Genomic DNA, 25,726 nt, shown 5'->3' on the forward strand with positions numbered 1-25,726 from the left:
CTTCCCATGTCCAAGTGATCTCATTGTTCAGTTCCCACCTATGAGTGAGAACATGCGGTGTTTGGTTTTCTGTTCTTGCTATAGTTTGCTGAGAATGATGGTTCCCAGCTGCAGTCATGTCCCTACAAAGGACATAAACTCATCCTTTTTTATGGCTGCATAGTGTATATGTGCCACATTTTCTTAATCCAGTCTGCCACTGATGGACATTTGGGTTGATTCCAAGTCTTTGTTATTGTGAATAGTGCCGCAGTGAACATACGTGTGCATGTGTCTTTATAGCAGCATGATTTTTAATTCTTTGGGTATATACCCAGTAATGGGATGGCTGGGTCATAAGGTACTTCTAGTGCTAGATCCTTGAGGAATCACCATACTGTTTTCCCTAATGGTTGAACTAGTTTACAATCCCACCAACAGTGGAAAAGTGTTTCTGTTTCTCCACATCCTCTCCAGCACCTGTTGTTTCCTGACTTTTTAATGATTGCCATTCTAACTGGTGTAAGATGGTATCTCATTGTGGTTTTGATTTGCATTTCTCTGATGACCAGTGATGACGAGCATTTTTTCATGTGTCTGTTGGCTGTATGCATGTCTTCTTTTGAGAAATGTCTGTTCATATCCTTTGCCCACTTTTTGATGGGGTTGTTTGTTTTTTTCTTGTAAATTTGAGTTCTTTGTAGGTTCTGGGTATTAGCCCTTTGTCAGATGAGTAGATTGCAAAAATTTTCTCGCATTCTGTAGGTTGCCTGTTCACTTTGATGCTAGTTTCTTTTGCTGTGCAGAAGCTCTTTGGTTTAATTAGATCCCATTTATCAATTTTGGCTTTTGTTGCCGTTGCTTTTGGTGTTTTAGACATGAAGTCCTTGCCCATGCCTATGTCCTGAATAGTATTACCTAGGTTTTCTTCTAGGGTTTTTATGGTATTAGGTCTAACATTTAAGTCTCTAATCCATCTTGAATTAATTTTCGAATAAGGAGTAAGGAAAGGATCCAGTTTCAGCTTTCTACTTATGGCTAGCCAATTTTCCCAGCACCATTTATTAAATAGGGAATCCTTTCCCCATTCCTTGTTTCTCTCAGGTTTGTCAAAGATCAGATGGCTGTAGATGTGTGGTATTATTTCTGAGGACTCTGTTCTGCTCCATTGGTCTATATCTCTGTTTTGGTACCAGTACCATGCTGTTTTGGTTACTGTAGCCTTGTAGTATAGTTTGAAGTCAGGTAGCATGATGCCTCCAGCTTTGTTCTTTTGGCTTAGGATTGTCTTGGAGATGCGGGCTCTTTTTTGGTTCCATATGAACTTTAAAGTAGTTTTTTCCAATTCTGTGAAGAAAATCACTGGTAGCTTAATGGGAATGGCATTGAATCAATAAATTACGTTGGGCAGTATGGCCATTTTCACGATATTGATTCTTCCTATCCATGAGCATGGTATGTTCTTCCATTTGTTCGTGTCCTCTTTTATTTCACTGAGCAGTGGTTTGTAGTTCTCCTTGAAGAGGTCCTTTATATCCCTTGTAAGTTGGATTCCTAGGTATTTTATTCTCTTTGAAGCAATTGTGAATGGAAGTTCATTCATGATTTGACTGTTTGTCTGTTACTGGTGTATAAGAATGCTTGTGATTTTTGCACATTGATTTTGTATCCTGAGACTTTGCTGAAGTTTCTTATCAGCTTAAGGAGATTTTGGGCAGAGATGATGGGGTTTTCTAAATATACAATCTGCAAACAGGGACAATTTGATTTCTTCTTTTCCTAACTGAATACCCTTGATTTCTTTCTCTTGCCTGATTGCCCTAGCCAGAACTTACAACACTATGTTGAATAGGAGTGGTGAGAGAGGGCATCCTTGCCTTGTGCCAGTTTTCAAAGGGAATCCTTCCAATTTCTGCCCATTCAGTATGATATTGGCTGTGAGTTTGTCATAAATAGCTCAAATGATTTTGAGATACATTCCATCAATACTGAATTCATTGAGAGTTTTTAGCATGAAGGGCTGTTGAATTTTGTCAAAGGCCTTTTCTGCATCTATTGAGATAATCATGTGGTTTTTGTCTTTGGTTCTGTTTATATGCTGGATTACTTTTATTGATTTGCATATGTTGAACCAGCCTTGCATCCCAGGGATGAAGCCCACTTGATCATAGTGGATAAACTTTGTGATGTGCTGCTGGATTTGGTTTGCCAGTATTTTATTGAGGATTTTTGCATCGATGTTCATCAGGGATATTGGTCTAAAATTCTCTTTTTTTGTTGTGTCTCTGCCAGTCTTTGGTATCAGGATGGTGTTGGCCTCGTAAAATGAGTTAGGGAGGATTCCCTCTTTTTCTATTGATTGGAATAGTTTCAGAAGGAATGGTATCAGCTCCTCCTTGTATCTCTGGTATAATTCAGCTGTGAATCCATCTGGTCCTAGACTTTTTTTGGTTGGTAGGCTATTCATTATTGCCTTCATTAAGGAGCATGTTATTGGTCTATTCAAGGATTCAAATTCTTCCTGGTTTAGTCTTGGGAGAGTGTAAGTGTCCAGGAAATTATCCATTTCTTCTAGATTTTCTAGTTTATTTGTGTAGAGGTGTTTATAGTATTCTCTGATGGTAGTTTGTATTTCTGTGGGGTCGGTTGTGATATCCCCTTTATCATTTTTTATTGCGTCTATTTGATTCTTCTCTCTTTCTTCTTTATTAGTCTTGCTAGCGGTCTATCAATTTTGTTGATCTTTCAAAAAACCAACTCCTGGATTCGTTGACTTTTTAGAGGGTTTTTTTGTGTCTCTATCTCCTTCAGTTCTGCTCTGATCTTAGTTATTTTTTGCCTTCTGCTAGCTTTTGAATGTGTTTGCTCTTGCTTCTCTAGTTCTTTTAATTGTGATGTTAGGGTGTCAATTTTAAATCTTTCCAGCTTTCTCTTGTGTGCATTTAGTGCTATAAATTTCCGTCTACACACTGCTTTAAATGTGCCCCAGAGATTCTGGTATGTTGTTTCTTTGTTCTCATTGGTTTCAAAGAACATCTTTATTTCTGCCTTCATTTTGTTATGTACCCAGTAGTCATTCAGGAGCAGGTTGTTCAGTTTCCATGTAGTTGAGCGGTTTTGGTTGAGTTTCTTAGTCCTGAGCTCTTGTTTGATTGCACTGTAGTCTGAGAGACAGTTTGTTATAATTTCTGTTCTTGTATGTTTGCTGAGGAGTGCTATACTTCCAATTATGTGATCAATTTTGGAATAAGTGCGATGTGGTGCTGAGAAGAATGTATATTCTGTTGATTTAGGGTGGAGAGTTCTATAGATGTCTATTAGGTCTGCTTGCTGCAGAGATGAGTTCAATTCCTGGATATCCTTGTTAACTTTCTGACTCGTTGATCTGTCTAATGTTGACAGTGGAGTGTTGAAGTCTCCCATTATTATTGTATGGGAGTCTAAGTCTCTTTGTAAGTCTCTAAGGACTTGCTTTATGAATCTGGGTGCTCCTGTATTGGGTGCATATATAAATAGGATAGTTAGCTCTTCCTGTTGAATTGATCCCTTTACCATTATGTAATGGCCTTCTTTGTGTCTTTTGATCTTTGATGGTTTAAAGTCTGTTTTATCAGAGACTAGGATTGCAACCCCTGCTTTTTTTTGTTCTCCATTTGCTTGGTAGATATTCCTCCATCCCTTTATTTTGAGTCTATGTGTGTCTCTGCGTGTGAGATGGGTCTCCTGAATATAGCAAACTGATGGGTCTTGACTCTTTATCCAGTTTGCCAATCTGTGTCTTTTAATTGGACCATTTAGTCCATTTACATTTAAGGTTAAGATTGTTATGTGTGAACTTGATCCTGTCATTATGATATTAACTGGTTATTTTGCTCATTAGTTGATGCAGTTTCTTCCTGGCATCGATGGTCTTTACATTTTGGCATGTTTTTGCAATGGCTGGTACCATTGCATGTTGTTCCTTTCCATGTTTAGTGCTTCCTTCAGGGTCTCTTGTAAGGCAGGCCTGGTGGTGACAAAATCTCTAAGCATTTGCTTATCTGTAAAGGATTTTATTTCTCCTTCACTTATGAAACTTAGTTTGGCTAGATGTGAAATTCTGGGTTTAAAATTCTTTTCTTTAAGAATGTTGAATATTGGCCCCCACTCTCTTCTGGCTTGGAGAGTTTCTGCCGAGAGATCTGCTGTTAGTCTGATGGGCTTCCCTTTGTGGGTAACCCGACCTTTCTCTCTGGCTGCCCTTAACAGTTTTTCCTTCATTTCAACTTTGGTGAATCTGACAATTATGTGTCTTGGAATTGCTCTTCTCGAGGAGTATCTTTGTGGCGTTCTCTGTATTTCCTGAATTTGAATGTTGGCTTGCCTTACTAGGTTGGGGAAGTTCTCCTGGACAATATCTTGAAGAGTGTTTTCCAACTTGGTTCCATTTTCCCCCTCAGGCACCCCAATCAGATGTAGATTTGGTCTTTTCACATAATCCCATACTTCTTGAAGGCTTTGTTCATTTCTTTTTCCTCTTTTTTCTTTAGATTTCTCTTCTCGCTTCATTTCATTCATTTGATCCTCAATCGCTGATACTCTTTCTTCCAGTTGATCGAGTCGGTTACTGAAGCTTGTGCATTTGTCACATAGTTCTCGTGTCATGGTTTTTATCTCTGTCAGTTCGTTTATGGCCTTCTCTGCATTGATTATTCTAGTTATCCATTCTTCCAATCTTTTTTCAAGATTTTTAGTTTCTTTGCACTGGGTACGTAATTCCTCCTTTAGCTCTGAGAAGTTTGATGGACTGAAGCCTTCTTCTCTCATCTCGTCAAAGTCATTCATTCTCCGTCCAGCTTTGATCCGTTGCTGGCAATGAGCTGCGTTCCTTTGGAAGGGGGGATGCGCTCTTGATTTTGAATTTCCAGCTTTTCTGCCCTGCTTTCTCCCCATCTTTGTGGTTTTATCTGCCTCTGGTCTTTGATGATGGTGACGTACTGATGGGGTTTTGGTGTGGGTGTCCTTCCTGTTTGTTAGTTTTCCTTCTAACAGTCAGGACCCTCAGCTGTAGGTCTGTTGGAGATTGCTTGAGGTCCACTCCAGACCCTGTTTGCCTGGGTATCAGCAGCAGAGGCTGCAGAAGATAGAATATTGCTGAACAGCAAGTGTACCTGTCTGATTCTTGCTTTGGAAGCTTCGTCTCAGGGGTATACCCCGCTGTGTGAGGTGTGGGGTGTCGCTCTGCCCCAGTGGGGGATGTCTCCCAGTTAGGCTACTCAGGGGTCAGGGACCCACTTTAGCAGGCAGTCTGTCCATTCTCAGATCTCAACCTCCATGTTGTGAAATCCACTGCTCTCTTCAAAGCTGTCAGACAGGGTCGTTTGCGTCTGCAGAGGTTTCTGCTGCTTTTTTTTTTTCTTTCTTTCTTTGTTTAGTTGTGCCCTGTCCCCAGAGGTGGAGTCTACAGAGACAGGCAGGCCTCCTTGATCTGCTGTGGGCTCCACCCAGTTCTAGCTCCCAGCGGCTTTGTTTACCTACTTAAGCCTCAGCAATGGCAGGCACCCCTCCCCCAGCCTTGCTGCTGCCTTGCAGTTAGATCGCAGACTGCTGTGCTAGCAATGAGGGAGGCTCTGCAGGCGTGGGACCCTGCCGGCCAGGTGTGGGATATAATCTCCTAGTGTGCCCTTTGCTAAGACCCTTGGTAAAGTGCAGTAGTGGGGTGGGAGTTACCCAATTTTCCAGGTGTTGTGTGTCTCAGTTCCCCTGGCTAGGAAAAGGGATTCCCTTCCCCCTTGAGCTTCCCAGGTGAGGTGATGCCTCGCCCTGCTTCAGCTCTCACTGGTCGGGCTGCAGCAGCTGACCAGCATGGATTGTCCGGCACTCCCTAGTAAGATGAACCCAGTACCTCAGTTGAAAATGCAGAAATCACCCATCTTCTGTGTCACTTGCACTGGGAGCTGGAGACTGGAGCTGTTCCTATTTGGCCATCTTGCTCCACCCCCAATAACGTGTTCTTAAATTGAGGAAATTGTCAAGCATGCTGATAAGGCTATTATATTTTCAGAACTTTACTAAAAGCCTTTTGGGCTTATGTCTCAAAACCTGCAAGTAATTCATATGTTTTCCCCTGGTAATTCAACTCTACAAATCTTATTCTAAGGTATCAAAGATCTGCATAAAAATTTATAAAAATATTATTGCATTATGCAAAAAAGTGAAGACATCCTAAATATTCAATAATTCACAATTTGTTTTGAAACACATTGTGCATTCAAATAACAGAATCTAGGTGCAACTATTAATAATAATAATTTTGAGTTCTCCCACTTTGATTTTCATTTTCTTTTTTTTATACATATCTATTTATTTGTATATCTACAGATACACATACATGTTTGAATGTTGAATATTTGCACATGCTCCTGTGAATACACACATACACATATGAAATATATGATTATGTGCAGTTGCATGATCTAATCTTATACTTTTCAAAAATCAGGCCAAACTCTTTTTAGGTAAACATAGCAATATAGGGGCTTCATACATAAAATAGATCAAGATAAAGTATTAGTCCACAAACCCAGAGTGAAAACATAGACTCCCAGTCTGTTTTTGTTTTCTTTTCAACACATGGTTTTTATCAGGAGATTCTTTTTTGCCAGAGATTCTTTTTTTTTTTTTTTTTTTTTTTAAACTAGATGTACCATATGACCCAGCCATCCCATTACTCGGTATATACCCAAAGGATTATAAATTATGCTGCTATAAAGACACATGCACACGTATGTTTATTGTGGCACTATTCACAATAGCAAAGACTTGGAATCAACCCAAATGTCCATCAGTGACAGACTGGATTAAGAAAATGTGGCACATATACACCATGGAATACTATGCAGCTATAAAAAAGGATGAGTTTGTGTCCTTTGTAGGGACATGGATGCAGCTGGAAACCATCATTCTTAGCAAACTATCACAAGAACAGAAAACCAAGCACTGCATGTTCTCACTCATAGGTGGGAACTGAACAATGAGATCACTTGGACTCGGGAAGGGGAACATCACACACCGGGGCCTATCATGGGGAAGGGGGAGGGGGCAGGGATTGCATTGGGAGTTATACCTGATGTAAATGATGAGTTGATGGGTGCTGACGAGTTGATGGGTGCAGCACAGCAACATAGCACAAGTATACATATGTAACAAACCTGCACGTTATGCACATGTACCCTAGAACTTAAAGTATAATAATAATAAATAATAAATTTTTAAAAAAAAGATTTTCATTTTCAAGATGGTTTGGCATCTCTTTCAAGATGGTTTGTATTTCCATATGAACTTTAGGATCAGCTTGTCAATTTTTGCAAAAATACCAGCTGATATTTTGATAAGGATTTTATCAAATCAGCAGATCAATTTGAAGAGTATTGCCGTCTTTACAGTCATAAGTGATTTCTTTCCATGAATTTTTGTGGTATTCAGTGTACAAATATTGTACTTATGTCACTAAATTCATGCAAAGTATTTTATAGTTTGAGATGCTATTGCAAATATAATTATTTTCTCAGTTTCATTTTTGGATTATTAACTGCTAAGGTATAGAAATATGATTGATTTTTGTAGGTTGATGGTATGTCCTGCAACATTTCTGAACTCATTTATTAGCTCTAATAGCTTTTAGTGAATTCCTTAGGATTTTCTATACAAAAAAATCATACCATCTTCAAATAGACATAATTTTTACTACATCACTTCTGAACTTGATGTCCTTTGTTTCTTTTTTTCTTTTTCTTTTTGTAATTGCCCTGGCTAGAAACTTCATTAAAATGTTGAATACTAGTGATGGAAGCAGACATCTTGTCATCCTGATCTTATAAGAAAAATATTACTCACAATTATGATACTATGAGATTTTTATAGATGTCCTTTATTGGATTGATTTTATAAGGCATTTCCCTTTTGCTTGGCTCATTCTCTCTTGCCTGCCACCATGTAAGACTATGTTTTTCACCTTCCACCATGATTGTGAGGCCTCCCCAGCAACATGGAATGGTGAGTCCATTAAACCTCTTTTTCTTTATAAATTACCCAGTCTCAGGTATGTCTTTATCATCAGTGTAAAAATAGACTAATACAGTAAATTGGTACCAGTAGAGTGGGGTGCTGCTGTAAAGATAACCAAAAATGTGGAAGTAACTTTGGAACTGGGTAACAGGCAGAGGTTGAAACAGTTTGAAGGGCTCAGAACAAGACAGAAGAATGTGGGGAAGTGTGGAACTTCCTAGAGACTTGTTGAATGGCTTTAATCAATAATGCTGATAATGGTATGGACAATGAAATCTAGGCTCATATGGTCTCAGGTGGAGATGAGGAACTTGGTGGGATCTGGAGTAAAGGTGACTCTTGCCATGTTTTATCAGAGACTAGTGGCATTTTGCTGCACCCTAGAGATTTGTGGAACTTTGAACTTGAGGGAGATGATTTAGGGTATCTGGCAGAAGAAATTTCTAAGCAGCAAAGTATTCAAGATGTGACTTGGGTGCTGTTAAAAGCATTCAGTTTTAAAAGGGAAACGGCATAAAAGTTTGAAAAATGTGCAGCCTTACAACACAATAGAAAAGAAAAACCCATTTTCTGAGGAGAAACTCATACTGGTTGCAGAAGTTTGCATAGGTAATAAGGAGCCAAATATTAATTGCCAAAACAATAGGGAAAATGTCTCCAGGGCATATCAGAGACCTTTGTGGCAGTCCCTCTCATCATGGGCCCAGGGCCTAGGAGAACAAAATGGTTTCGTGGTCTGGACCCAGGGCACCCCCTGCTGTGTGCAGACTAGGGACTTGGTGGCCTGCATCCCAGGTGCTCTACCAATGGCTAAAAGGGGCCAAGGTACAGCTCGGGCCATGGCTTCAGAGGGTGCTAATCATTGATTTCTGTTTTTTTTTTTTAATCCTTATTATTTACTTCCAAATTGCTTTGGGTTCATTTTATTCTAGCTTTTCTATTTTCATTGGTAAGAGCCTAGATTATGGATTTGAGAAATTTCCTCATTTCCAATGCAAGTTTTAGTGCCTTAAATCCCACCCACCCTCAGCACAGCTTTAGCTATATGCCACATGTTTTGATATATTGCATTTCATTTTCATTCACTTCTATGGGTTTTTAATTTTCTTTGAGACTTTTTCTTTGATCCATCAGTTGTTCAGAATGTGTTGTTAAGTTCCATGTGTTGAGAGATTTTCCTATTGTCTTTCTAGCTTAATTATATTATGATCAAAGAGTGTATACGCTATAATTTCAATTCTTTTAAATTCACTGAGGTTTGTTTCATGGTCCTGGATATAATCTATGTTAGTAAATATTCCATGGGTGTATTAAAATGTGTGATTCTGCTATTGGTGGGTAAAGTGTGCTATGTAAATCAAATAGACCCTGTTGGTTGACTGCATGGGTTAGATTTTCTATATTCTTGTGGATTTTCTGTCTAATAGTTCTATCTGTTGCTGAAAAGGAAATGTCAAAATCCTCATTGAGGACTGTTGATTTGTCCATTTCTCCTTTCAGCTCTATCAGCTTTTGCTTCATACATCCTGACACTGTTTCTTGGTACATAAACACTTAAACCCTTATGTCTTCTTGGTAGACTGTTTCTTTTATCATTACAAGTTGTCCCACTTTTATTTAATAATTTCCTTTGCTGTGAAATTTAATTTATCTGATATCAATATGGCTACATGTCCCTTTTCAAAATAATGGTTGCATTAAATATCTTTTTCCATCCTTTTACTTTCAATCTACCTATGTTGTTGAATTTGAAGTTAATTTCTTATAAACATCATATTGTTGGCTTTTTCATTATGTCCACTCTACATATATCTGCCTTTTGATGGTAAATTACACCATTTACCTTACAGCAATTACTGATACTTAGTGCCTACATTTGCCATTTTATTACTTATTTTCTGTTTATTTCCCCTAAGTCTTATTCTTGTATTTCTTTTTACTTGTCTACCTGAATATTAATTGAACTTTTTGAAAAAATAATTTCTATTTCTTTATAGTGGTTTTGAGTGTATCTCCTATAGTTTTCTTAGTGGTTACTCTGAATATTTTTTTAAATGCATATATGACTGAATTACCAAGCTGGGGCTACCATAACAACATATTACAGAATGGGTAACTTAAACAACCAAAATGTATTTTCTCACAGTTCTGGAGGCTAGAAGTCTATGATCAAGGTGTCAGCAAGTTTGTTTTTTTTTCTGAGGCCTCTTTGACTTGCAGCTGGCTGCCTTCTTGCTGTGTCTCACCTGGTCTTTTCTCCATGTGCACACACATCTGTGTCTTAATCTCCTCTTCTTATAAAGACACTGGTCATATTGGATTACAGCCCATACATATGACCTCATTTTACTCTAATTCCCTCTTTAACAGCCCTATCTCCCAACACAGCCACATTTTGAAGTACTGGGGGTTAGGACTTCAACACATAAATTTTGGGGAAGCACAATTCAGCCTGTAACAGTGACTTATTTACAATCTAATGGTATCAACATTTTATTACTTCAAGTGAAATGTGGAAATTTTATGTGCATTTAGGTTCATTTACCATTTCTACTTTAAATATCATTGTTTTGAATATTAAAAGTTGCTATAATTTTTGCTTCTACCCTCAAATATTGTTTAGAAAGTTCATGAGGAAAAATATACCCATATGTCTGCTGTCTGTTATTTTTCTTCCTTTCTGATGCTCCAAGCTTGTTTCTTTTATGATTTCCTTTTTGTTTGAGTAACTTTCATTTGCCAATCTTTTTTTTTTTTATTTTTTTGAGACAGGGTCTTACTCTGTTGCCCAGCCTGGAGTGCAGTGGCATGATCACAGTTCACTGTAGCCTCAATTTCCCAGGCTCAAGTGATCCACTTTATCCTCCTGATTAGCTGGGACTGCAGGTGTGCACCACCACACCCAGCTAATTTTAAATTTTTTGTAGAGACAGGGTTTCATCATGTTGCCCAGACTGGTCTCAAACTCCTGACCTCACTGATCTGCCTGCCTCAGCCTCCCAAAATGCTGGGATTACAGACATGAGCTACCACATTCAGTTTCTTAAGAGAATGTTTGCTAGTAACAAATTCTTTTAACTTTACTTTCTCTGGGAATGTTTTCAGTTCCTTTTTATTCCTGAAGAATAATTTCACTGAGTTTAGACTTTGCAGTTGACAGTTCCTCTCTTTCAACACATGAAAAATGTTGTGCCACTTCCTCTGACCACCATGATTTCAAAAATAAACTCACTGTCATTCAAATTGGTATCCCCATGTATGTAATGTGTCATTTCTCTGTGCCTGCTTTCAAGATTTATCTTTGTCTTAAGTTTTCAGAAGTTTAATTATGGCATATCTTAGTATTAATTTATTTGGATTTATATTATTTGTGGTTCACTCAACTTCTTGAATCTGTGGATTCATGTCTTTCACCAATTTGGAAAACTTTAAGGCATCATTTATTCAAAGTTTCTTTCAGTCTGTCTCCTTCCCTTGCCTTTCCTTCTAGGGTTCCAATGATACAAATGTTGGATCTTTGGTTATTGTGTTAATAGGCTCCTGAGGTTCTATTTTCTGTTTTATTGTTTTGGTGTAGTATATTTTTTCTCTGTTGTTCAGACTGGGTAAATTTTATCATTCTATCTTCAAGTTCACTTATTCTATGTTTTGTTATCGCTAGTCTACTATTAAGTCCATCTAGTAAGTTTTAAATTTTCTGTTGTATGTTTTAGTTCTGTATTTACCATGTTTCTCTTTTATACCTTCACTTTCTTTGCTACAATTTTCTATTTTTTCATTTGTTTCAAGAGAATTTATAATTGATTGTTGAAACATTTTTATTATAATTGTTTTAGAATCCTTGCCAGATAATTTCAATGTGTGAGTTACTTAAGTGCTGGCATTCATTATCTCTCTGCTCTCAAGTTGTGATTTCCTTGATTCTTCATTATGTTTGGTTGTCAATTGCATTCTGGATATTTTGTCTCTTATGCTAGTAAACTCTAAGTTCTACTGAAATGCTCTATTTTAGCAAGAAATCAGCACATTTAGGTTTAGCATGCAGATCCTGGCCTACTTCATGGACTGTAGTTCCAATAAGTTTGCTTCTCAGAGCCATTGCAATGTTATTTCGGTCTGCTTTGTTTATCTGTTGCCATGGTTCCTATTTGTACCTTCTAATGCTCTCTGAGGGGATGGAAAGTGTTTCCCTAGGTCAGGCTGCTAGATGTGCTTCGTTGCAGAATTGGGAGGCAATGTGGGTGTTGAAGGAGGATTCCTGGGACTGTGGTGATGAAGATGCCTCCCAGGACAGGGGCTTGTTGTAGTAGTGTGATAGGGCCTGGTCATCCCAGGTGTCTCTGGGTAGGGAATAGGAATCTCAGGTTCACAGGTGCAAAGTCAGGTTGCTTGTTGTGGCAGGGTCTCTTTTGCTAGTGCCACAAGGACATCTCAGTTTCTCTCAGCAGGGGAGTAGTCTCAGGTCAGGTGTGAAAGGAGGGCACTTCCCTTGGCCTCTTGTTATTTGCAGGGCAGTTGATTCTACTTACCAGTGGTGCTGCGCTCACATGGTATTGTTGGAGGTATAAGCATTCTATCTAGGGAGAGGAATAAGCCTCCCTGGGCTGCCTTTTGTGGAAATTGCCTGGTCTTGGTCACTTTCTGCAGTTGAGTGAAGGTAGAAGGAATAGTTCACTATACTGCTGTGTTGTTCTTCCAGTCCTAGGGTTTCTAATTAGTTTGTCATTCTCTTACCACCTTTCAAAGTTTTCCCTTGGTTGCTCCTTGTTCTGTTTTCCAGATTTATTGTTATATTTATCAGGGAGGAGCAGAGAATAATGTATCCATAACAATGTTTCCCAGACTATAATTCCTTTCTTCCTTGGTGACTTTTCAGGCTTATGAAAATTTTCTAAAATCAGAATGTGCTGATGGTTGTATAACTCTGTGAATATACTAAAAACCACTGAATTATATGCTTACATGGATATTTTAATGGTATGTAAATTGTATCTCCAGAAATATATATATTTTTAAAAAGAAGCCAAGGTTCTTTTCATAGAAAGTGGCTTTGGACTTTGTGAAAAAAAATGTATTTCATATTTCTTTTTTTTTTTTTTTTTTTTTTTTTTTTGAGACGGAGTCTAGCTCTGTTGCCCAAGCTGGAGTGCAGTGGCCGGATCTCAGCTCACTGCAAGCCCCACCTCCCGGGTTCACGCCATTCTCCTGCCTCAGCCTCCCGAGTAGCTGGGAGTACAGGCGCCCGCCACCTCGCCCGGCTAATTTTTTTTGTATTTTAGTAGAGACGGGGTTTCACCGTGTTAGCCAGGATGGTCTCGATCTCCTGAACTCATGATCCGCCCGTCTCGGCCTCCCAAAGTGCTGGGATTACAGGCTTGAGCCACCGCGCCCGGCCTGTATTTCATATTTCACAAAGCTAAAGTACATTTACAGTGAAGCTAGAAGAATGCTTTTACCAGTTCCAGCAACAGGTGACTATCTGGATACAGTGGTGGTGATGTGAAGTGCAACAAGAAGTGTTTCTGACTCCCTGGATAGTCTGTTGAAATCCATCAAACCTACTGCCAGGTCTTAGTGATCACTGACTGCATGATACATATATAAAGACAAAGTGTCATTTCTGTAATCTTGAAACCCTCAACTAAAGAAATTGCCAGTCAAGTACAGAAAAGGTTTTCATTAATTTTTCCAGTCAAGGGAAGGATATAGTACAAGTTACAAATGTCAGATTTATTATTTTAATCACTGGTTTTAATCAAGAGGATTTCAAACTTCACATATTTCTATAGCGGTTAAACAATGTCTCTGAAAAAACACAAAACAGCAGCATGGAAGACTAAAGATATACTAGAAAAATAAGCCCAGTCATTCTAAGGAAATAGTAATAAATCAAAACTAATTTCTAGAAAACCAGAGAAAGCAATGTACAAGGTATAGATAGATCATATATAGATATATAGATAAGTAAAACACTGAAACTTTTAACACCCTGAGAAAATATAAACAAAGAGTTATTAATGAGAGATTTGAAGGGATATCTCATTCTTGAAATAGAACAATAGAAATTTTCCTTTTCAAAAGAATCAGCTATAATAGTAGAAAATATTGCATGTTAACTAATGCATTAATGCATTTGTAGGACAAAAAGCTGAGAAAGTAGCAAACGGAGAGATATTGAGTTAAGATAAAAGGAGAACCAGACATTCTTTGTGGTATGTACTACAAATTTTGCAGCCTTCGCTTTGGACAGGCAAAGCATAGGAATGATGTTTTCCTAATGTCCATTATGATACCAGCACTGAGGCAAAGCTTTAAATCTCCAAGTTTTTGATGACCAATGTTATTAGGAGTCCCAAACAACAAATTTTTTTTAGAAATTGTATACGAGGGTGGGGTCAAAACAATGAAAAGTGGTGTTGTATACAAAGAAAAACAACACTCCTATAATATTCTGCCATAGTCCAGCCACATACAGGGACCTGAATTTATTTCCAGATTCAAAATTTTAGGAGGAAGTTTAAAAATTAAAGCATATTCCTAGGAGAGTGACAGGAAGAAGGGTACAGATACCATGTCATATGAGGAATTCTGACAGACATCTTGTCATAGGAGGCTTGGAAATAAGGCTTAATGAGACAAGGTAACAAGATACCTATCTGAAATTTGGCCCCATGAAAGGTAGACTAACAAAAGATGAGACTCTTAGAGGAAAATATCTAGCAACCATAACGATGAAAATAGTTGACCATTCCAGCTCAGCTGGAAAATAGTTATTAACTTGCATTTTTGTCGCTACCCAGACTTAAAACCAATGAAAATTTAGGTGGGAAGTGGACTATTATTAGAGCAATCTGAAAGTCATCCTATGACGGATGGGCGAATAGATGTAGATAAGTAGAATTCTAGAACTGAACTGAAGCTTTCTATCTAATACCTAATATCTTTTCCTAATTTCTTTCTGGCTTTGGTTTATTCATGTCTTTTACATTTCTTCATATCCATCTTCATTTGTTTAGAATTTTACCTCAAACTTCAGCTAAGATATGAGGAATTCTCATTCCCAGCTATTGCTTAACTATGGGGTCAGAAAAGACTGTCAGGCCTCTCCCAGATTCACAGCTGGACTCAAGATACAAACAAGGTGCCAGGGCCAGCCAGAAGTCTTGATAGCATACACCACCTTATCCCTTCAGATGAGATGCTATAAATATTAACAAATGTTGGGAACTGACTTGAGCCTGTTGAAACTCATTTATTTAAAATAATTTGTTCAAAAGCATATTTCAGATATTTTCAAAGTACTTGGGGCAAATGCAAGGCTGTGTGTTTACCAAGCTCTCTTTCTTTCCCTCCTGGGCACACAATTTATTCACATTTCTGAGTCTTGCCTGCAGCTAGTTTGGGATGTGTAACTCATTTTGACTGGTCAAATACCAGTGGGAGTGGCATGCTTTACTTTCCAACCTTCGTTCCTCCATACTTTTCTCTCTCCACCCTCTGAAAGCAGAGGAGCATGAACAGAGGATGCAAAGCTACCTGATATGTGGATCCTGGATTCCCTAATGACTGTGTGGAGCAGAGTATCCCACTGGTCCACAATGGATGTAGTGTGAGTGAGAAATAAACTTTTATTGGGTTAACTGCAGAAATTTTGGCATTGTTGCGCGGTCAACCTATCTTGCTTGATAAGACGGATATTCATTGCTTGAAAAGGATGCTGCCAAAACAAAACCTAAAATATGTGAAATTGACTTAGCAGTCAGATAGTGCATGGTAAGGAAAATGATACTGGAGGTTGGAATGTTGACAATTCATGCAGTGTCGGAAACATTTGGTAAAACTATCACCTGCAGCCATACACAGTGGCTCATACCTGTAATCCTGGCACTTTGGGAGGCCAAGGCAAGCAGATCACTTGAGGCCAGGAGTTCAAGACCAGCCTGGCCAACATGGTGAAGCCCCACCGCTACAAAAAAATACAAAAATTATCTTGGTGTGGTGGTGCACGCTTGTAGTCCCAGCTACTCGTGAGGCTAAGGCACGAGAGAATCGCTTGAACCTGGGAGGCAGAGGTTTCAGTGAGCTGAGATCATGCCACTGCACTACTGCCTGGGCAAAAGAGAGAGACTCTGTCTCACAAAAAACAAACAAAAAAAATTGTCACCTGCAATAACTTGGAAAGCAGATGATATGCTTCCAAGACAGAGTCTTGCTTTGTCACCAAGCTGGAGCACAGTGGTGTGATCTCGGCTCACTGCAACCTCTGCCTCCCGGGTTCAAGTGATTCTCCTGCCTCAGCCTCCCAAGTAGCTGGGACTACAGGCACCTGCCACCCCCCCGGCTGAATTTTTTGTATTTTTAGTAGAGATGGGGTTTCACCATGTTGGCCAGGATGGTCTTGATTTCCTGACCTCGTGATCTGCCCACCTCGGCCTCCCAAAGTGCTGTGATTACAGGTGTGAGCCACCACACCAGGCCAGTATCTTGAAGTTTTAATCCCCAGTACATGTGACCTTATTTTGAAATAGGATCTTTGCAGCTGTACTCAAGTTAAAAAGGGATTATTTGAGTAAGCCTTATTCCAACATTACTCTCCTTATAAGCAGAGGGAAATCTGGACACAGACAGAGATACATACACACAGAGGGAAGATGATGCAAAGACAGAAGTAAAGGTTGGAGTGATGCATCAACAGCCAAAGAGACATGAAGGATTGCCAATCACCACCAGTAGCCAGGAGAGAAGCATGGGACAGACTTTCCCTCAGACCCTTGCACTAGAAACCAACCCTGCCAACAACTTGATTTCAGACTTCTAGCCCCATAACTCTGAGACAATAAATTTCTATTGTTGTAAGTCACCCAATTTGTGATACTTTGTTATGGCAGCCCTAGGAAATTATTAATAATCCATATACCTATTGAATCTGTTGCTCTAGGGGAAGTGATTAGCATTAAAGTATCACTATATTTTTATTATCATTGGTTTTCAGTGTCTGATTTTTAAGCAGAAATGAAAGGGCATACAGAATCCAGAAATATGAAGCATCCTAGAGTTAGAACAGTTGATTGCTTCAGATCCCAGTTAGTAAGATAAAAAATTAAAAGATCTTGACCAACAAGGCAGCAGGAAACATTGTCAGTTGATCAACACTACAGTAAACCCTACTGTACAGCACTAGTGTGGTCTTCCTAATCATTGGTTTAGATGATATTAAGGTAATTTATTAAACTGAGAAAGACATGAGGAAAATAAACTTAAAAATAAGGCATGTTTTACAGCTATGGTTAGAAAAGATCTATGTAGTCATTTACATGTGGAACTGACTGGGACCAAATAAATCAGAAGCCTACTGATTTGTTGAGATAATCATATTGCCAAAGACAACGTGAGTCTTTGATGGTCTGTACTATAAAACAAACTTTATGTTTTCCACTTGCTGTAGCTAGAAGCAGTTGAGATAGCTGTGCATATTCCTCAATTCCCATTTCAGATATGGTCCAGTAGAATAATAAACCAAAAAAATCTCTTAGTGTTGAGCCAGATGCTCTGGAGTAAAAACAGACACTGGAATTCTTCCCAAAAAGGGAGATCAGGCCCTAATCAAGCAACTCTCCCCACCTCTAAGTTAGACAGACTTCGGAATGTTTGTCTCAAGCATAGATCTGCAGACTACAGGCCAGGTGCATGTGTACTGTTTTTATAAATAAAGCTTCATTGAAATACAGCTGGGCTTTATGTATTCTCTACAGCTTCTTTTGAACTACAATGGCATAGTTGAGTAATAGTTGAGGCACAGTGGGCAGTATATAGCCTGCAAACCTAAAATATTGGCCATTTTAGGAAATAGGAATTGAATGTCCTTCAGGAAAGCATTTGTTTGGGAGGCTGAGGTGGGAGGATTGCTTGAGCCCAGAAGTTCGAGACCAGCCTGGGCAACGTGGCAAGGTCTCATCTCAAAAGGAGAAAGAAAGAGAAAGAGAAGAAAAAGAGAGGAAGGAAGGAAGGAAGGAAGGAAGGAAGGAAGGAAGGAAGGAAGGAAGGAAGGAAGGAAGGAAGGAAGGAAGGAAGGAAGGAAGGAGGGAGGGAGGGAGGGAGGGAGGGAGGGAGGGAGGGAGAGAGGGAGGGAGGGTGGGAGGGAGGGAGGGAGGGAGGGAGGGAAAGAAAGAAGGAAGGGAGGAAGGAAGGGAAAGGAAGAAGGGAAGAAAGGAGGGAGGGAGGGGAAAATATTTGCTCACCCCCTGGCCTAAAGTATTTTAATATGCTATGAATAAGTAACTGCTGCATCTTTTATTTTTCACTTTTCCGAATGGGAGATATTATTGAAGTTATTTTGTTCTTGTTGTACCACTATATATTGGGTGCATAAGATTGGAGTGGGGTGGCACTTGCAGAAAATTTGTCTTTCTAATTCTTAACTTCTAGGATCATGGTGGAGAGAACTGAGCATCACCAAGAGATTCTGATCTTTGAGCTGTACACTGTGATTGAATGGGACTCTGAGTTGTCTCTCCTATAAGAGAAAGAAAGACATTTGGTGGCCAGAAATGTGTATTGTGGTATAAGTAATCCTGTGTATTAACTAAATGGCATTTCTTCTTCTCCCTGACCTCACAGTTAGACTTCATTTTCCAACTCCCTGGCAGTTAGGTGGGAACAAGAGACTAAGTTCTAGTCAAAGGAACATACACAGAAGTCGTATATACCTCTTCCAGGTCTACCACCTAAAAAGTAGTATACCTCTGCCACAATTCTTTGTTTTTTTCTTTTTCTATTTTCTTTATAAAGGAGAAGAAAATAGGAGCCTGAAATATGGCAGAGTTGAATAATAAAAATAGCCTGGATTCCTGAATGACTGGGTGGAGCATAGCCTCCACTGACTCAAATTGAACTATAATGTGAGTAAGCAATAGATGTTTATTCAATAAATATTTACTGAATCAAGCCATTGAAATGTTTGTATTGTTTGTTAAAGGAGTTATCCATCCCTGATGAATACTATTAGATACTATATTTCAACATGAGGATGAATAATTTGTGGACCTGTCCTTCAAGGAACTCACAATACAATGAGAGAGACATGTACCCACAAAGTGATGATAATTAAATATTATAAGTTTTACAAAGATAATGTACTTGATACTACAGCAGAGACAACTGACCCAGTATTGGAGAATTAAGGAAGGCTTTCTAGTAGAGGTAATGCCCAAACTTGACCCTGAGTCAGGAAAACCCACAGAAAGAAAAAGTGAAATAAAGCAAAGAGATAATAAAAATAAAGATGCAGAGGCAAGAAATGGCAATTTATTTGCTCAGTGGACTCCAAGCAGGTGTTGATATTAATTTGTAGGTAAGGATGGGCAGAAGTGAAGGCCAGAATCAGATCATGATGAATCACACATTCATCATGTTGGGAGAACAAGAGGGTGAAGAGGTTGGTGGAGTAGTTCATACTGTTTGCAAATCTTATGAATTTGTGTAATTCATCTCAGATTGCTCAGATACTGCTGATGGCCTGGGAAGAAGTCAGTTTGCCCAAGTCCTTTGTCCTCATGAGCTATTGCTCAGGTCCCTGCTCACAGCTCCCACCCCACTGTGGCAGATGATGTGAGTGTTCAGCTCACTCGATGTGTTTAGACAGATGAAACATTAAAAAGTCTATTTCTAAGGTTCCAGTGGAGGAGGTTCCTTATTTGAATTAGAGTCTACCAATCAGACACACTCATGCAGAGTTTTAATTTGAAATGTAGTTACGAGTGGAGAGAAACAGCTGAAAGGCATTCAGTCAGCCATGCACACCCTGGCAGACTTGGCATGGTTCCAGAGCAGGCAGCAAGGACTCTCACTCTGAACCATTGGATCAGCAGCAGCACACCGCGGTGGCGGGCGCCTGTAGTCCCAGCTACTCCGGAGGCTGAGGCAGGAGAATGGCGTAAACCCGGGAGGCGGAGCTTGCAGTGAGCTGAGATCCAGCCACTGCATTCCAGCCTGGGCGACAGAGCAAGACTCCGTCTCAAAAAAAAAAAAAAAAAAAAAAAAAGAATCCAATTGTGTGGTGCGGTTTGGGGCTTTCCTGGAAACGAAGAGTCTGCTTCTTCAGGCTTCTCAATGATTCTACGCTGTTTATGCCTTTTAATAAATTCATCTCCATTTAAACATGCTAAAGTGGGTTTTATTGTCTGTAACTAAGAACCCGGGCCAAGACATTCACCAAATAAGTTTCCAGCACATATGAAACTGGCACTGTGCTTTAAAAAGATTTATTCACTCAACTAATAGTTATTGAGGCCTTACCATGTGTTGGATGCTGTATACCACCCTTTGTACGTTAATTATTTATTCATTTAATAATAATAACAATATTAACAATACTCAGAATGTGGAAATTATAGCATGAGGTTTAAATGAAAAAGAACATAAACACTTTAAATGTAAAGTACAGTTACACTCATATAATTGTTCGTTGTGGTATCTGTGATACTTAAAGGAGTATATATAAATGCAGCCTTTCTTCAAAAGGACTGGATTATCAAGTAGGTTTCCCACCACTAGAGTTGTTCAGAGATAGAATAATAATCTGACACAGATATTGTTTAAGAGATCTCTGCATTGCAGTGAAGTTTGATTAAATAATACTCAGAATCTCAGCTTATCCAAGTAGGGAATCCATATTTCAGCCCCTGCCTCACACCATCAAAGCAAAGCAACAACAATTTGCAGTGGACTCTCCAAAATTGTTCATCTCTTTTATATACGCAATTGGAGCTGGACTGTGGCTCCTTTTGGGAGACAGATGTAGCTTGAAGGGTTTCTTCCCTCCTTGTTCTTAATTCTTCCTGCCCTGATATGGCATTCCATTTCCGAACATGGCAAGCATCTTCCCCCTGGTGCCGCCCCCACCTCGCCCACACTAGGGGAGTGTGGGAGAGCAGTATGCAGCCAATGTGGACACTCTGTTCTATATTTTTGTCTCCTCCTCCAGGTGTCTGAACCTATCCTTACTGGTAATTACAGTACCAGATGCTAGTTGGAAAAAAAAAAGAAACCCACAGTTTCACAAAACTGCATCTCCACTCAGACTCCTAATATTCTGTCATTAGTCGCAGCTCATTTATTTGTGTTTTGATGGCAGGAATGGTTTGGTGTGTTTTCCATGGGAAGAAAAATGTATTTCAGTGAAAAGAGCTACATGTTCATGTTCCTAATATATTTATAGAGTCAGTTTATCTAATCTTAGAGAGTTGCAGTTTGAACACTTTGATGTTCAGGGATCACATAAGGGGAAAAATAGTAAGCTTAATGAAGAAATCTTCCTGGTGAGCTGCAGGTGTCTCTGTCTAGTGAACCATTCATATAACGATCCAGGTCATATATAAAGGTCCTTTCTGGCTGAAATTGCTGCCCACATGAGAGACTCAAATCTGGTTGGTCCCATTGGCTGGTCCCGAGTATTGAAATGTGCCCCTGAAAACTATGACTTAGGAGAAGCCTGAAAACAAACACTAATCTGTATGGCCAGGACCTAGAAGAATCTAGCTTAGTCCTAATGAAAACCAGGCAGTGGGCCAACTCCTTTTATATTTGGTTTTCATGAGAATCTGTCTGTGGGGGAGCTCTGAGTGTTTTTAGTGCAATAACAAGCTTGTGTTCTCTGGGCCAATTAGTATGTAATTAGGTGTTGGCTAATGAGGGGGAGGATAAAAGGTGGAGCTGGCAGAGAGAGCGGGTATGGGTGTGACTCATGTGTATGCAGGTGGTGAAGTGGCACATGTTGAGAACTAAATTGAATTTCTAAAGCCCAATAATTTGTTACACACTATTAGTAAGTTCTGTGCTAGACCTTCAGCAGCTTTTTCATATCTCTATTGAAACATGCTTCTATTCCTCTCTGCAAAATAAGATGTTCAGCACATGCATGTTAACGTTTTTCCCTGGCCATCTTCTAAAAGTTTAAAATGAGAGTTGGTTGGGATGCTTGTTAGTATTGAGTTACCTATAAGAAAAACAAAAGAAAACCATTGGTTTGTTCTTCCACTCAGCATATATTTCTTTGCGTGTTCATCAGTGAGCTAAACAAAGATCCCTGCCCTCTTGGAGCTTGCATTCTAGTGAGGAGAGATGGATCATGAACAACAAACATAAATATGAAAATTATATACTACCTTAGAAGGTGATGAAAAAATTTAGGGTGAGACAAGGGATCACGTCCCCCCTCCCCCACCCCAACACACACACACACAATGTTAAGGGATGTGTGCAAGTTTCAAAAGATAACGTCCCTGAGAAGGTAAGATTTGAGCAAAGACTTGAAGGCCTTATGGAAGGAAAATGTTGGGGGAAAAGAGGTAAGAATTGACACAAATAAGTAATGTCATGCGCCTAAAATGACTGAAGATTCAGCAAAGACCAAATGAAGAAAAAAAAATTCTCATTTTTTTTTATTCCTCTCATCTTTGATGTTTGTCAAAGTCTGTACTGGTGCAGGCACTTTGAGTGTTTCTGTGGCCGCAAGAGGCTCCTGATACCGCTCTCATTTGAGTTTTTTTTTTTTAAAGGAGCAGGGCAGAGAGCAAGGAAAATAAAGGGAAATACAGCTTTCGTGAATGAGAAGAAACTGTAGTTTCAATTGCATAGGTGGGCCAAATAGTTTTGGTATTTTTTTTTGTCAGGCAGCAAATGTGTTTTAATTCTGTGAGTCCTTCCCAAGTACACCAGAAACTGTGATATGAGCTTTTTATGAATGCAGCCTTCACCATGTCTCCTGTTAATTCATCCTGGTCTTCATAAAACTGCATAGTTAGGAAGGTAGTCTTCTTGGTTCTCCTGACTTCTGCGTGTCAGAGAGCTACTGCAAGTGAAAGCACCCAAGAGAGTGTAAAATACTTTAAAGATGTAAGATACTACTTTACTGTTAATCTATGTTGTTAAAAAAAATTCTAAATGATGATGAATGTGCTTGTTCTCCTTCTCCAGGGAAGCAAGGTGATAATTTGATTTTTTAGTTAACCTGATGAGTTTTTGTAGCTGTCAAGAACTCTAAAATTGAGGTAAGCCCCAAATGATAAGTAAATTATGATATTATGGTCTGTTTTTCACCAGACTAATTCAGTAAAGCATCATCCCCACTACTTATCAAGGTACGTCTCACACTGCCTGTGCCAAAGGATTCGCCAATGGCAGAAACCAGAAAAAAATCAAATTCTTTTATTCATAGGTTCTCTTCATATTACCACCTCGCTATTATATTCATACATCATCAAGGAAACCACATTACCCCTGATGTTTACTTTTGCTGCTCTGTGCCTCTGGCAAGCTGATAATCTGAAACTAATATCCTTTTATTATTTATACAACATTTGGCAAGAGTGGAATAAGCACCAGTAAAGAGTGTTTATCTTTTGACTTTGTTTTTAATTTCTACTCAAGAGTGCTTCTTTATTGGAAAGGGAACCAATTTTCACATCTCCAATTATGTAAGGAATTTCATGTGACAATATGGTTTAATTGACATCATATCTCCAAATTATTCCAGTCATATTTAGTCCTTCTTATAACTAGTTCTGTGGCAGTAGCCTCACCAAGCTCCTGCTTGAAATCTACTCACTGTGAACTTCCTTTCCAATGTAACTTCGCTCTTTCATAAGATTTTACTAATTCATTGACTTCTCCCAGTCCTCAAAGGTAACTGCAGGTGAACATTTTATTTTTGAGCAGACAGACTTAACATTAATATTGTTCTTTGTGTATGAAGGTGACCTTACTGACTGACCAGCCTAGGGGCAGACATTTGATTTTTTTCTCCAGTAATGGGTATAGATTTATTCTGGCATACTTATGGCCTTGCTGAGTAAAGCTGAGGCCACGAATCAGAGTAAGGCTGATTGGCCTCCATAGAGCATTGACCACATAACCATACACTTACTAGCACCATGGGCTAATCTGCTGCATTAATGGTTACAGATGTTGTGTTTAATATCCAAGTCAAAGCTAACCTTTGCAAAGCAGAACAGACTCTGTGCTAAGTACCAGACATAGACCATTTTCTATACTCTACAACTCAATAAGATTGGTAGTCTTAATCTATTTAGAGTGAGAAGATGAATACTTAAAAGGATTAGGTAATTTGTCCAAGGTGACAATGAGAATAAGTAGTAAACCCAGGATTCGAACCCAGCTTTAATATAGATCCATCATTTTTAACCTCTACACTAAACTGTGTCCTTCATTAATGGTATACCTAAGTTATAGCCTGTAATCTATACTGTAATCTAGCCCTGTAATAATCAGGAATAAGTTGACTTCTATACAAGGGCTATACTGTACTATCCTTGACCAAGAAATATCTCCAAGTTTCAAGCAAACTCTCAAAGCTTCAGGTCAAACTTCCTCTTCAGAGTTAGCCATAGAGAATATAGGCCAATATATGGTATATTGTCCTGATACTTAAAATATTTTCTGTAAGCAAAGATTTATCAGGAAATTGATTTACTGAATGGCCATGGGGGCACTATCACATCCACTCCTGCTTCAGTGAGCTGACCAATTGGGTCTTTATTCCTCACAAGCAGGTTGCTTGCTGAAATCTAATTTATTAAATCCATCAAATTTTGGTTTACAGTGTGTACCCAACAAAAGCAAAATAATCTCAATTTCAAAGATAAACTTATACAAATTGTATAATTCATATAATAGACTGTTCTACTGATAATCAATGAATAAAAATATGTCATATTTTAAGATGATTTTGCAATTAGGGGAAAAAGGAGATTTTCCTCAATTAAAAAATTAGTAGGCATATGTAGAATATAGTATGTTTTAAGTGAAAAATCAGAAAAAATGATTTAGAAATGGCAGTATTTCTTCGTCTTTGAAGGGTTTAAGCTATTTTAAAGAGATTTTTAAACCTTTGAACTTTAGAGGGAAAAAATGGTCTACCAGTAGTCACAAAAATAAAATGTAAATTAATTTTTGCTTTAAGAAGCAAAATATGAAATGCTCCACAAGATTTACTTTTGTGTGGTGTTTTTTTCCTTCTTGTTTTGCTTTTACTTTGAGCAAGAAACACAAAGTGTCATGAAATAATTACAAGTAGTAACAAATTTTTTATAAGACTGGAAAACATTGCTCTTAGACAAGTTTGAGGTCAAATCTCAAGTCTAACACTTACTGACTGTGTTATTTTACATGAGTTAGTTAACTCTCTAAGTTCTAAAAAATGTTTAATATAAAGTAAGACACTCTCCCGTGGAATCTTGGAATAACCAAATTGTGGTAGACTATGTATGCAAAGAGGTGGGCATAGTGCATGCCTTATAGCAAGTGCTCGATGGATGCACATTGCAGTCTTTTAAAAATCTCTATTCTCTATTTTAGACAATGAAAGCAAAATTCAATAGAAGAAAGGAAAAATGAAAAAGACAACATTAAAAGAGAAGATCAAGGTAATTTTACTCTTAAGAGATCGTAGAAAAATACAGAAAGTAACAGGAAAAATGTGATGTTTTAATAGAAACATAATATTAGTGCTTTCAAAGCTTTAAGAAAAAGAAAGTTAATTTATTAATAATGTAATACCCAAGTTTCATAACGGGCACTAAGCAATCTCAACATGAGTAATAAAAGTATTTCAACTGATTTAAAAGATGGACACATAAGACTTCCTGAAGCCTTTTTAAAAAAATTCCAACAGAGAAAGCCCTAA

General features: G+C 38.6%; 1 long non-coding RNA gene across 9 annotated transcripts in view; it reads left to right on the top strand.

Annotated features, from left to right (window-relative positions):
* Positions 1–25,726, top strand: part of LOC105497280 (uncharacterized) — a 326,269-nt gene that overhangs the window by 178,265 nt on the left and 122,278 nt on the right. For all 9 annotated transcript variants that reach the window (XR_011606903.1, XR_003021607.2, XR_011606905.1 and 6 more), the window contains 2 exons: positions 22,999–23,072; positions 25,399–25,466. This is a non-coding gene — a long non-coding RNA (uncharacterized lncRNA). The remainder of the gene's footprint in view (positions 1–22,998; positions 23,073–25,398; positions 25,467–25,726) is intronic.

This window comes from Macaca nemestrina, chromosome 8 (genome assembly GCF_043159975.1).
Source record: "Macaca nemestrina isolate mMacNem1 chromosome 8, mMacNem.hap1, whole genome shotgun sequence".
Lineage (NCBI taxonomy): Eukaryota > Metazoa > Chordata > Mammalia > Primates > Cercopithecidae > Macaca > Macaca nemestrina.